This window comes from Choristoneura fumiferana, chromosome Z, assembly GCF_025370935.1.
Source record: "Choristoneura fumiferana chromosome Z, NRCan_CFum_1, whole genome shotgun sequence".
NCBI classification, from domain to species: Eukaryota; Metazoa; Arthropoda; class Insecta; order Lepidoptera; family Tortricidae; genus Choristoneura; species Choristoneura fumiferana.
This window is the reverse complement of record NC_133472.1, coordinates 3,076,884-3,087,850: the sequence shown is the minus strand read 5'-3', so window position 1 is coordinate 3,087,850 and position 10,967 is coordinate 3,076,884. Positions and strand designations below refer to the sequence as shown.

Here is a 10,967-nt window from a genome sequence, read left to right as displayed (position 1 = left end):
CTCCGCAAAGTAATGCCTGATTCAATAAATATTATTGTTTTGTTTTTATTGTGGCTTAAAAAGGTTGCCTGGAAGTGATTGCTCTTAAGCAATAAGGCCGCCTATTGTTTATTTGTAGTTTTCTTCTGTGTTTGTTTCTGTATCATGTACCATTTCTGGTGTACAATAAAGAGTCAATGTATTGTATTGTATTGTGGCTTATGAATGAAGCGAATTGCAATTATGATAATTTAAAAAAAATTAGGTACCGGCTTTAATGCCAATGTATGTAGATACTATGATAGCTATGCATTTGCAAAAAAATATTATTGCGATTAGATTTATGTACAGTCATGAACATGGACAGGAATGTGCTGAGCCACTAGCGTGTGTTTGTAATTTTTATCTTTTTCGTTCGTAACTTGGCCGTGTAATGCTTGCGTGGTAAATGGCAGGTCAACATCGCTCGAAGAACAGATAACCGTTGGGGAGAAAAGTCCTCGAGTGGCGACCACGAACCGGAAGACGAAGCGTTGGCGGCCCCCACCAGGTGGACTGACGACATCGTGAGAGTAGCGGGAAACCGGTGGATGCAAGTGGCGAGTTGTCGTTCATTGTGGCGTTCTAAGGGGGAGGCCTTTGTCAGCAGTGATGATGATGATGATGAATGCTTGGGTTTATTAATGACAATATTTACCACGAGTATGTATTAATCTGCTTAATTATGAACATTGTGAGTGGGTCAACAATCCAGCTTTGCGATGGTACTTACTAGCCATAATGTTCTTATTGCAGTTATTTATTTGTGTGTGTGCTTTATTATTTGATGCATAGCGTGTACACTCCCTCTGCTATGACTTGATACTTAGTGAATCTACTATCTTAGCAGTTGATACTTGGTTACGTGACCTCTGTGATTGCAAGTACGGTAAGCTTGTACACACTAACTGCGAGTTGTAAGGTCACAATCGTTATTTTTGGGGCCGGCTTAAGTCTAATATCTGTCATTTTGTATGACAATTGATTTTTTTAAGAGAAAGGTCTCAAATTAACGCTTGTGACCGTACTTGAAGACATACATAAATATTTTTTTATCATTATTGTAACTCTATTTCTGTTCCACTGCTGAGCAAAGGCCACTCCCGATACTTCCACTGCTCTCTGTCCACTGCAAGGGCAGTCTTTAAGTAGTCCAGCTCAACCCACCATTGCCACATAATAAAAAAAAATCTTTCTTTGCGAATGTTCATTTTTATGCTACTGTTATTTGTTGCCTCAGAGTAGTTTATTGAGTATCAAACATATTAATCTATTTCGTTCATCAATTAGATTATTAAAAAAATATATGAATAAGCGCCCCCGCCCCCGCTTCAAAAGGTCACAATAAAAAAAAAAAGTCTAACCATGTACACTTGACACACATTTTTCAGCACCATTCCTAAAAACTATAAAAAATAAAATAATCCCAGCCTATATACGTCCCACTGCTGGGCACAGGCCTACTCTAGAATGAGAGGGCTTGGGCCGTAGTTCCCACGCGGGCCCAGTGCGGATTGGAACTTCACACACACCATTGAATTGCTTCGCAGGTTGGTGCAGGTTCCTCACGATGTTTTCTTCACCGTAAGCTCGTGGTAATTTTAAATGTAATTGCACATTAATTCCGAAAAACTCAGAGGTGCGAGCCGGGGTTTGAACCACGATCCTCTGCTTTAGAGGCCATAGGTCAAACCACTCGGCCACCACGGCTTACACCCCGCCTTACGGTCTTAAAACTATACGCGTTTTTAAATTATTAGTAATATATTTTGAATGGAATGTCCGATTTGAACAATTCAAAAAGTAATCTAAAAGTCTTGAATATGAAATGGTTTATTTGGATAATGATTAATGCAAAAGTATGGGATAATCTGATTTTTGTCGGTTTGGTTTATTTTTTAAACGTAAAGAAGTATTATAGTTACATGACTAGAATAACAATGGTTAGAAATATGGTATCGCAAAGTTTTTCATAGGATATTGATATATTTTTAATATCGTAGAACATTTTTTTTGTTCTATCATCAATAGTTTCCGCAGTCCATGCGATAAAAGATATTTTTGTGGCAAAAAAAAATACGATTGGTTTTTTGGAATCTTTTTGTATTTTTTTATTTCAATTCCAAATTTTTACTTTTACGGTCATCCCGTAAAAACGGACGCGCGGTCGGTCCGCGGTACGGATTACGAGGACCTGGGTTCGATTCCCAGTGATGGTCTTATTTTTCTGTTTTTTTCTGTGCATCTATATTTCAGTTTGTTTTTCAATTTAGGTTTACGGGATGACCGTAAAAGTAAAAATTTGGAATTGAAATAAAAAATACAAAAAGATTCCAAAAAACCAATCTTAATTTGATTGCTTTAGTAACGAATATCTCTTGTCCGGGTGAGCGGTTAGTTCCAATGGAATGCCGAAAAAGTTTCTCAATGAGGGCTACGGCATAGATGTCGCTAGCGTCGCTGCTTAAGTAACTAAGAAACAAAACAAGCTGAGATATGAGGTGCATAGGGAAATTCGTGTCGGTACCGTTGACCATCAGTGGTGTAGCGGTATAGCACGCGGTACGGATTACCGAGGACCTGGGTTCGATTCCCAGTGATGGTCTTATTTTTCTGTTTTTTCTGTGCATCTATATTTCAGTTTGTATTTTAAAAAAAAAAATACGCCTTGAGTTACATTATTGGAGTTTTAGTACGGAACCCTAATGTTTGCTCGTTATTAAGGTAGCCGCTGTTACTTGGTATAATGTAGCATTCTAACGGTGAATGAATTTTTGTATCGTCCAGTAGTTTTTGAGTTTATTCATAACAAAAATCTTTCCTCTTCATAATATTTTTTTTTTTATTCGACTGGATGGCAAACGAGCAAGTGGATCTCCTGATGGTAAGAGATCACCACTGCCCATAGACACTCGCAACACCAGGGGGATTGCAGATGCGTTGCCAACCTAGAGGCCTAAGATGGATACCTCAAGTGCCAGTATTTTCACCGGCTGTCTTACTCTCCACGCCGAAACAACAGTGCAAGCACTGCTGCTTCACGGCAGGATTCTCCACCAAGGTCCTACCACCTGCATAATATTGGTATAAATATAGATAATAACAAAGATCTTTTTTAACTGCCCGCGAACAGCCTATATGTATAGCTGTTAATGATAGTTTCAAATGCGATATGCAGAGTGGTGCTGTTTCAGAGCATAATCGCGGCTCTATTGACGCGGAGGTGTCGACGACGGCCCTGATCCGACGTTTCCGCCAGCTCAGCCGGCATCGCGACTTTCAACAGATGGGACTGCGGGCCCTCGCTGCTCTGGCCGAGACGTAAGTATTGTATTGTATTGTAAACTCTTTATTGTACACAAAAACACATGAAAATGACAGAACAACAGACGAGTACTGTTCTCATCTCTGGGCTGGGCACCCAAGTACCAAATTCTTCCATTTGACCGCATCCAACGTAGAGCTGCTCGATTTGTCGATAGTCAGGCGCTCTCTGGCCTACTCGATCCTTTGGCTTTGCGGAGAGATGTGGCGTCTCTCTGCATATTATATCGCATCTACCATGGGGAGTGTTCTGACGAACTTTTCGAATTGCTGCCTGCGGCTAAATTCCACTACCGCACTTCGAGGAACCGTCTGTCTTTCCATCCTCACCATCTTGATGATTGGCACTCTAGTACCGTGCGTTTTAAGCGAAACTTCTTTCCTCGCACGACGAAGATCTGGAATCAGCTTACAGCGGCAACATTCCCGGAGCGTTACAACTTAGGATCTTTAAAAAACGAGCCTATCAATTCCTTAAAGGGTCGGCAACGCACCTGTGATTCCCCTCTTGTTGCGGTGTCCATGGGCGACGGTGATCGCTCTCCATCAGGTGACCCGCCTGCTCGTTTTCCCCCTCGTTTTATAAAAAAAAAAGAACAGGATAATAAGATGTACAAAGGCGGACTTATCCCTAAAGGGATCTCTTCCAGTTAAACCTTTGAACGATTGACAGGATATCAGACACAAGAGTAGACACTACGATTTCAAAGAAAAGATAAAAGAATCGAAAATTTAAATTAACTCAAACAATGCATTAATATACATACATAAGTACATACATAAATACATACATACATATATGGGTAGACACTAATACATACTAATAAAGTTAATAAACTAATACATATCAAGGCAAATAAACTACAATTAAAATACATATAATTTTTGGAAGGGGGTGAATTTCCGATGGGGGTGAAATCTGCCGGAATGATCGTGAAACGAACTCCTCATTGGAACTATGTAGTTTCCATTTGCACCCCAATTCCCATATTTTGGCAAATTACCCATAAAGATTTGCTGCCCGACTTCGGGGGTACGAAGCAAGTATTATTTTGTATACATTTACACCACACATACACAAAACAGAACGCACAACACTGCCTCATTTAAGATTTTACGATAAACTGTCAAGCCAGTACGCCCTTAAGCGAGTGAGCCCTTAAGTAGTTGAACACTTATAATTTTTTGTCTTATGGATTACGATATTATGGACAACGTCTTATGATCGCACAAGCGAGCGATTTTGGCTCTTGCCCTATAAATTGTATGTCACCTCCCGTATATAAGGGACTGTCACCGTAATTTGACCATCCCATCCCGTATTTCGACAAAATGGAGCCGGCGGGCGGCCCGCCCGACCGGCGGTGGTGAAATGCGGATAGGAACATTTTACTTTTATGATAAAGAAACATTCAGGAAAGGAAGTTTTAGTTGCTTAGTTGGCCACAGCTTATAAAGTTATACGCCATCACTAATCTTTTTAATTCGTTGGATTGTACTACCGAATTAAATGCACTGATCTATCCTGACTCATAAATTGCTACTAAGTAAATTACTGCCAGAACTAAGGCTACATCGGCGTTGCATATGTTATTTACGAGTTTTGGGCATCGAAAGAGATACCGTCCCGTATTGGTTCCTAGAAGTTATGGCAGCCCTACCTATAAAGGGTTACACAACATTCGGTTTCGTTCAGTTTCGCGAGTTCTCCATATGGGCGGCTGTGATGGCTTCCCATTTAGGTGACACGCGTGCTGGTTCCCCCCTCTTATATTGTTTGCTGCGGAAATAATCTAAATTGTCTGGCCTAAACTTGATTAAGTATGTTAGGAAAATAAATTATTAGGTTGTTGCTTTTGCAAAGACTTTATTTTTATAGTTTCTAAGTTCTATAGAATCCATGAGCATTTATTACTAAATCAAGTTTGATCTAAATCATATTTTTTATCAGTCGATCTGTGAAGGTCTTACTGTGTTGCCGTCCGTGACACGACCGCGACTCACACTTAGTATAGGGACTTAGTCGCGCGACGCGGTCGTTTGCAACCGTCAACTTTTCATATTAATTCATACTCCCATGGAATGGAATGCAAGTGCCCAGCTCAGATTTGATTTATTTTAATGTTAGAGAGTATAATATAACAGACACGTACAGTCGAGTTCATAAAGTTTCTTTTCTTAAGAGCGTGCAAACGAAAAATTGCCCATTCAGCGATTTTGAGGTTTTCAAATGCCTTATTAATGTCTAAATGCTTACGTTTTTTAAAGAAAAACTAATGTAACATATAGATAAACTCTTACTCTGATGTATAGCGGTGATTTCCATTTATTTCCGTCAGCGACTTTTTTTTTGGCAAATCATTTGTTAGTGAGGTTTTACAAAATACGCGTCAGAGCTGTCTTTCATGTGAAATATTTCCATTATAACCCACCACAAACAGTGTAACTTTAGTATTTTATAATAGGAAATATAGTCTTTTAAGACATAGGGTCATCATATGTATCAAAATATTAGTTATTATTATTCAAATACCATTCTTCAAAAGGTCTAAATCGGTCTACTTCATCATTTTTTTATCTCATTTGTTGTGATGTATTTGCCAATAAAACAATTTTATTATAAATCTACAGGAAATGTTTAGTCTGTAATATTTTTTTCAGCGCTTAATAATAGCTCATTTAGTTTTGACAATTTTCTAAACTTGGGTCCTAAATCGATTATATAACCTCGCGCGTTAATAGTTACGACTCAGAAAGCGCCGGGCACTCCCAAGCAACGGACGTATCGCTCTGCGCTCTCCGCAAGGTTAACAACCTTTACTGCAAACACCCGATAGTTATAGCGTGTCCGCAATTGCTTGATACTTGATAAGTAATTTTACATGTTAAAATTAAATGTTTTAAATTTTCGCAACTTTCACTCAAACTAATACGGGTAGATGCATTTTACATTTCACAAGCATTTATTTAACTTGCCATATTAGTATGTATGTTAGTATGTAGTGTGTAAGTATTAACTAAATTTGACCCACTTCCCGATTTTTGATTGAGATGAAACTTTGCGTGCATGTGTGAATAAAATGACAATGTAATATTATTATTATGACATGAAGCTGATCTGATGATGGAGCTGGAAGGTAACCACAAGAACTCTGTAATAAAACGACATAACCCCATCGAGTTTGGACTCATTAGATTTGTCTTGACGAGTCCTAGGTGGCAACCAGGGACAAAGGTACAATCAGCAAAAAAATATAAAAATATTGTATATGTGACTGAACTGTCAAATTATAAGTTGTTTATATTGCGCTCCGTTAAAATTATTGCTAATATACTGCTAACACATCACAAATCATCACGAAATCGAGTGGAATCACAAGACACGACCGCTACGGATGTGGAGGGTGTCATTACGGCGCTTTGGTGAGCTGTTTAAAGTAATTTTTTTTGACCTGATTGAACAGAGATAATCACTACTATTCTGGATTACACGCACACAGGCAAACACTTTGAAATAACAGCCTATTTAGTTTAATTAATTACGAAAATAAGCGGTAATCTATCAGCTGTTTGATGACAATTGTCCACTGTCATTGTGACATCAACTAAGGTGAACGTTGTTCGACGTACCAATATAACAAATTGAAACTACGTTCGGAAACTTGTGAAGAGGCGCGTTCAATTTACCAACTATTGAACAAATTACAAATCTAAGGCTGAATATATAATCACTACGAGACAGCTGTAAATTGAGCGTGGGAGAGATGCAGAGAGCAGACAGTGCTGATTTGGTATGTGATGGCTGTACGAGGGAGCTTCAAACTGGTGAGGAGTACTTGCAATGCATGGTAAAGGATTGCGGAAAGCTGTTTCATGTTTTATGCACAAATAAAAATCTTACGCTGGAGGAAAAAGATACTTGGGTATGCCCAGAATGCTGTAATCTTTTTAGAAAGAGTAGAAATTACGACACTCCTGTTGGCACCCCTGTGACTATTAAAAATATCGCGGTCAGAAATAAAAGTGAGGGCCCTGCCCCGGCCCTCAACTGCAGTCCTCTGGGGAAGCAGCAACCTTGGTCCTTGAAGTGCAACTTATTAGGGACCAAATTACAATGTTGTCAGAACGTTTGGTTGATGCCGTCTCTGCTGTGGCGCAGTATCAGGCTGAGCTCGCAGTTTATTCCAAAAAGTTCGAGGTCGTCACTGAGAGATTGATGCAACTGGAATTATCACAGAAATGCTGTTGTTCATCTGCCGCTTCTGCATCACCAAGAAAGAAGAAAGGGATTCGGAAGCAGCCTGTGAGGTCTAAAGGGAAACTAGATAAGTCTGATAAAGAGGCCGTAGGTGGTAATTTGCATGAGGAGACTGATGCTGGGAAGTCAGCGGGGAATGGTTCAGGGCGGTCTGAGAATGCTGCCACGGATGGTGATGAATCCGTAGCTGAGGTATGGCAAGAAGTCCGAAACCGGAAAATACGATTGTCTTCTGTGCGGTGTACTGCTGGTCCGGAGGTTACGTCGCTCAAGGCTGTTGAGATTCGCAAGTATGTGCACCTCTGGAACATGATGTCAGGAGTGGACGATATACGTGCTTATATGCAAACTCTATGCCCTGGGAAAGGGTTTACAGTTGAAGAACTCAAGGCTAGGGGCGACTATAAATCATATAAGATTGGTGTTCCCTGTGAACTTTATGAGAAGTGTCTGTCCCCGGAAGTTTGGCCTGAAAATGCGCGAGTTAAGGCGTGGTTATTTCGGAGACCACAAGATAGCGGCGCAGCCTCGGCGTGGTCGAAACGTCAGCAGTAAGCGGGTATTGACTCTGGATATTGTGTACCAGAATGTGAGAGGCCTCAATACAAGACTTAATTATTTTAAACAAAATCTTCTGTCTCTTGAGTGCGACGTGGTTGCTGTGACCGAGTCATTCCTCACTGAAGCTGTCTATGACTCGGAGCTTGTATGTGGCGGATGGGCAGTGATGCGCCGTGACCGAGCCACTGGTGCGCGGGGTGGTGGTGTGCTGTTGGCGGCGCGTCCCGGTATCACCTTGCGGCGTCTCTGCGACTTCGAGACATCAACTGGTGAAGACTTATGGGTGTCATTCGTTGTGGAGCGTTTTACATACTATATGTGCGTGGTATACATCCCACCTAGTGCTTCCGATGAAACTTATATGAGATGGTTTCAGAAAGTGGAATCAGTAGCAGATAAACTGAAGAGTGCAGTCATAATAGTTGGTGACTTGAACTTGAACCTAGTTTATAAATCTCGGAATATTTTAAACTATTATTCTTATTTCTTAACTGTGTGTAATTTGATTGAGATGAATGAAGTAATTAATGTACATGGTGGTAAATTGGATGTCGTATTGGTGTCTGAGTGCACATGCGGTATTGTTGTCTCAGAAATGAGTAGCGGGCTGGTTCCGAAGACTGATGGGTTCCACCCACCTTTGGAGATCTCTATTCCTATGGATTATGCTGCCCAACGATTGTCTACGGAACGATTGGAGCCCAGCAATGTCGACATGCAGCGGGACTGGAACTTTAGTAAAGGCAATTATGAACTTCTTTATGAACTTGTGACTAAATCGAATTGGCATGAAGTTCTTAGTGCTGTGAATGTCGACATTGCTGTGGAACAGTTTTATAAAATTATTTATGACATATTTGACCAGTGTATACCTAGAAAGAGTAGATCAAGAGGTCTCAGCAGATCCTATCCGGTTTGGTTCACTGCAGATTTGATAAAAGATTTAAAGCGCAAAGGTGAACTGCATCGGAAATGGAAATTGACTAAAAATAGGTTTATTTATGACGAATTCTCAAAAATAAGGGCCGATGTGAAAAGGCGGATATCGTCGGCCTATAGTAGCTATCTTGATCGAATCCAGGCTAGTGTGAAAGATAATCCAAAAGCGTTTTGGCAGCACGTGCATAATCTAAAATCGAAGGGTGGATTTGTACCTCGAGTGACTTTTGACGGCAAGGAATACGTTGGTGAGGGTGCAGCCACCGCGTTTGCTACGTTCTTCTCGGAGGTTTTCTTGCCGAATGTTCCTTCTCTGGACCCGAATGCTCGAGGTTGTAGTGGACATAACCTTGTTTCCAATTATGTTAACATAACGTCTATAACAATGGAAGAAGTTGAGATAGGCATAAAACGTCTTAAACCAAGTTGTTCGGTTGGGCCTGATAATTTGCCGGCGTATATAGTGAAGGGATGTGTGGACTATTTAAAATTGCCCTTACTTCACCTGTTTAACTTGGCTCTTGCATCTGGCACCTACCCGCGCCTCTGGAAGATCTCTAGAGTGAGACCAATTCCGAAGGCTGGTGACGGTACTGTGGTGGAAAATCATAGACCTATAGCTGTATTATCCACTCCAGCGAAGTTATTCGAAGCCATAATTCATAGAGCTCTGTCTGCACAGGTCAGGCCATTCTTGAGTGATGTTCAGCATGGATTTAGGTCGAAGCGCTCTGTCGATACGAATCTGCTTATCCTGGTTGACATCATCTCGGAGCATCTTGATAGGGGCATACAGGTTGATGTTATTTATTTCGACTTCAAGAAGGCATTCGATCGCGTGGATAATGATGTGTTAATGCTTAAACTTGAACAGATTGGTTTTACTCCCAAACTATTGTCATTCTTCGCTAGTTATCTACGAGATCGACAGCAGTATGTAAGACATGGGTGCTTCGTTTCGGCGCCGTATCACACTAGGTCTGGCGTAAGTCAGGGCTCTATACTGGGGCCATTTCTGTTCGGGATTATGGTTAATGACCTTGCCTCGGTTCTCGAATCGGCACAGTGCCTTCTTTACGCCGATGACCTAAAGCTGGTTTACGGTGTGCAGCAGAGGGGCGACTGTGACTCTTTGCAGAGAGATGTTGACTCGGTTTTCCGGTGGAGTGTAGAGAACAGGCTTCTTTTCAATTCAGCCAAATGTTCGGTATGCACTTTCAGTCGTGCACGCGCCCCGCTACATGCTCAGTACGTATTGGGGTCGGAGCCCATTGGCCGCGTGAGTTCAATTAAAGATCTGGGTGTGCTATTCGATACCTGTCTTACCTTCCATGACCACATTGCGGAGCTATCTTCCAACTGTTTCCGGAGACTGGGCTTCGTTATTCGTAATGTACGAGATTTTAATGATGCTGGAGCTATAAAACTTGTTTACAATGCGTTAGTTAGGAGCAAACTGGAGGCTTCGTCAATTATTTGGCACCCGCATGAATCTGCGTACTCCTTACTTCTGGAGAAGGTCCAAAAAGCTTTCCTTAGGTTTTTATATAAGAAAAAGTTTGGACGCTACCCATTCTTATACCCGACAAATTACCTTCTTGGGACTCTCGGTTTCAACTCTCTAGAGGTGAGGCGGAATTGCGGGTTACTCATATTTGCATGTCAGGTTCTGCGGGGTGAGTCGGACTGTCCTGAGCTGGTGGCTCAACTTGTGCGGTTGTATGCCCCGGATATTCCGAAAATAGGGCTCAGGCCACGACGGCGCGATTTGCTGGCAGTGCCGGCGGCGCGTACGGTGTCACGTAGGAACTCGCCTTTACTCCGTGTCCTAACACAGCTTAACGCGTTGCTGGCATCGACACCTGAG

General features: G+C 41.4%; 1 pseudogene; it reads right to left on the bottom strand.

Annotated features, from left to right (window-relative positions):
* The window catches only part of LOC141440522 (piwi-like protein Ago3), a 9,094-nt pseudogene extending 8,336 nt beyond the window's left edge, over positions 1-758 (bottom strand).
* Positions 759-10,967: the final 10,209 nt, after the last annotated feature.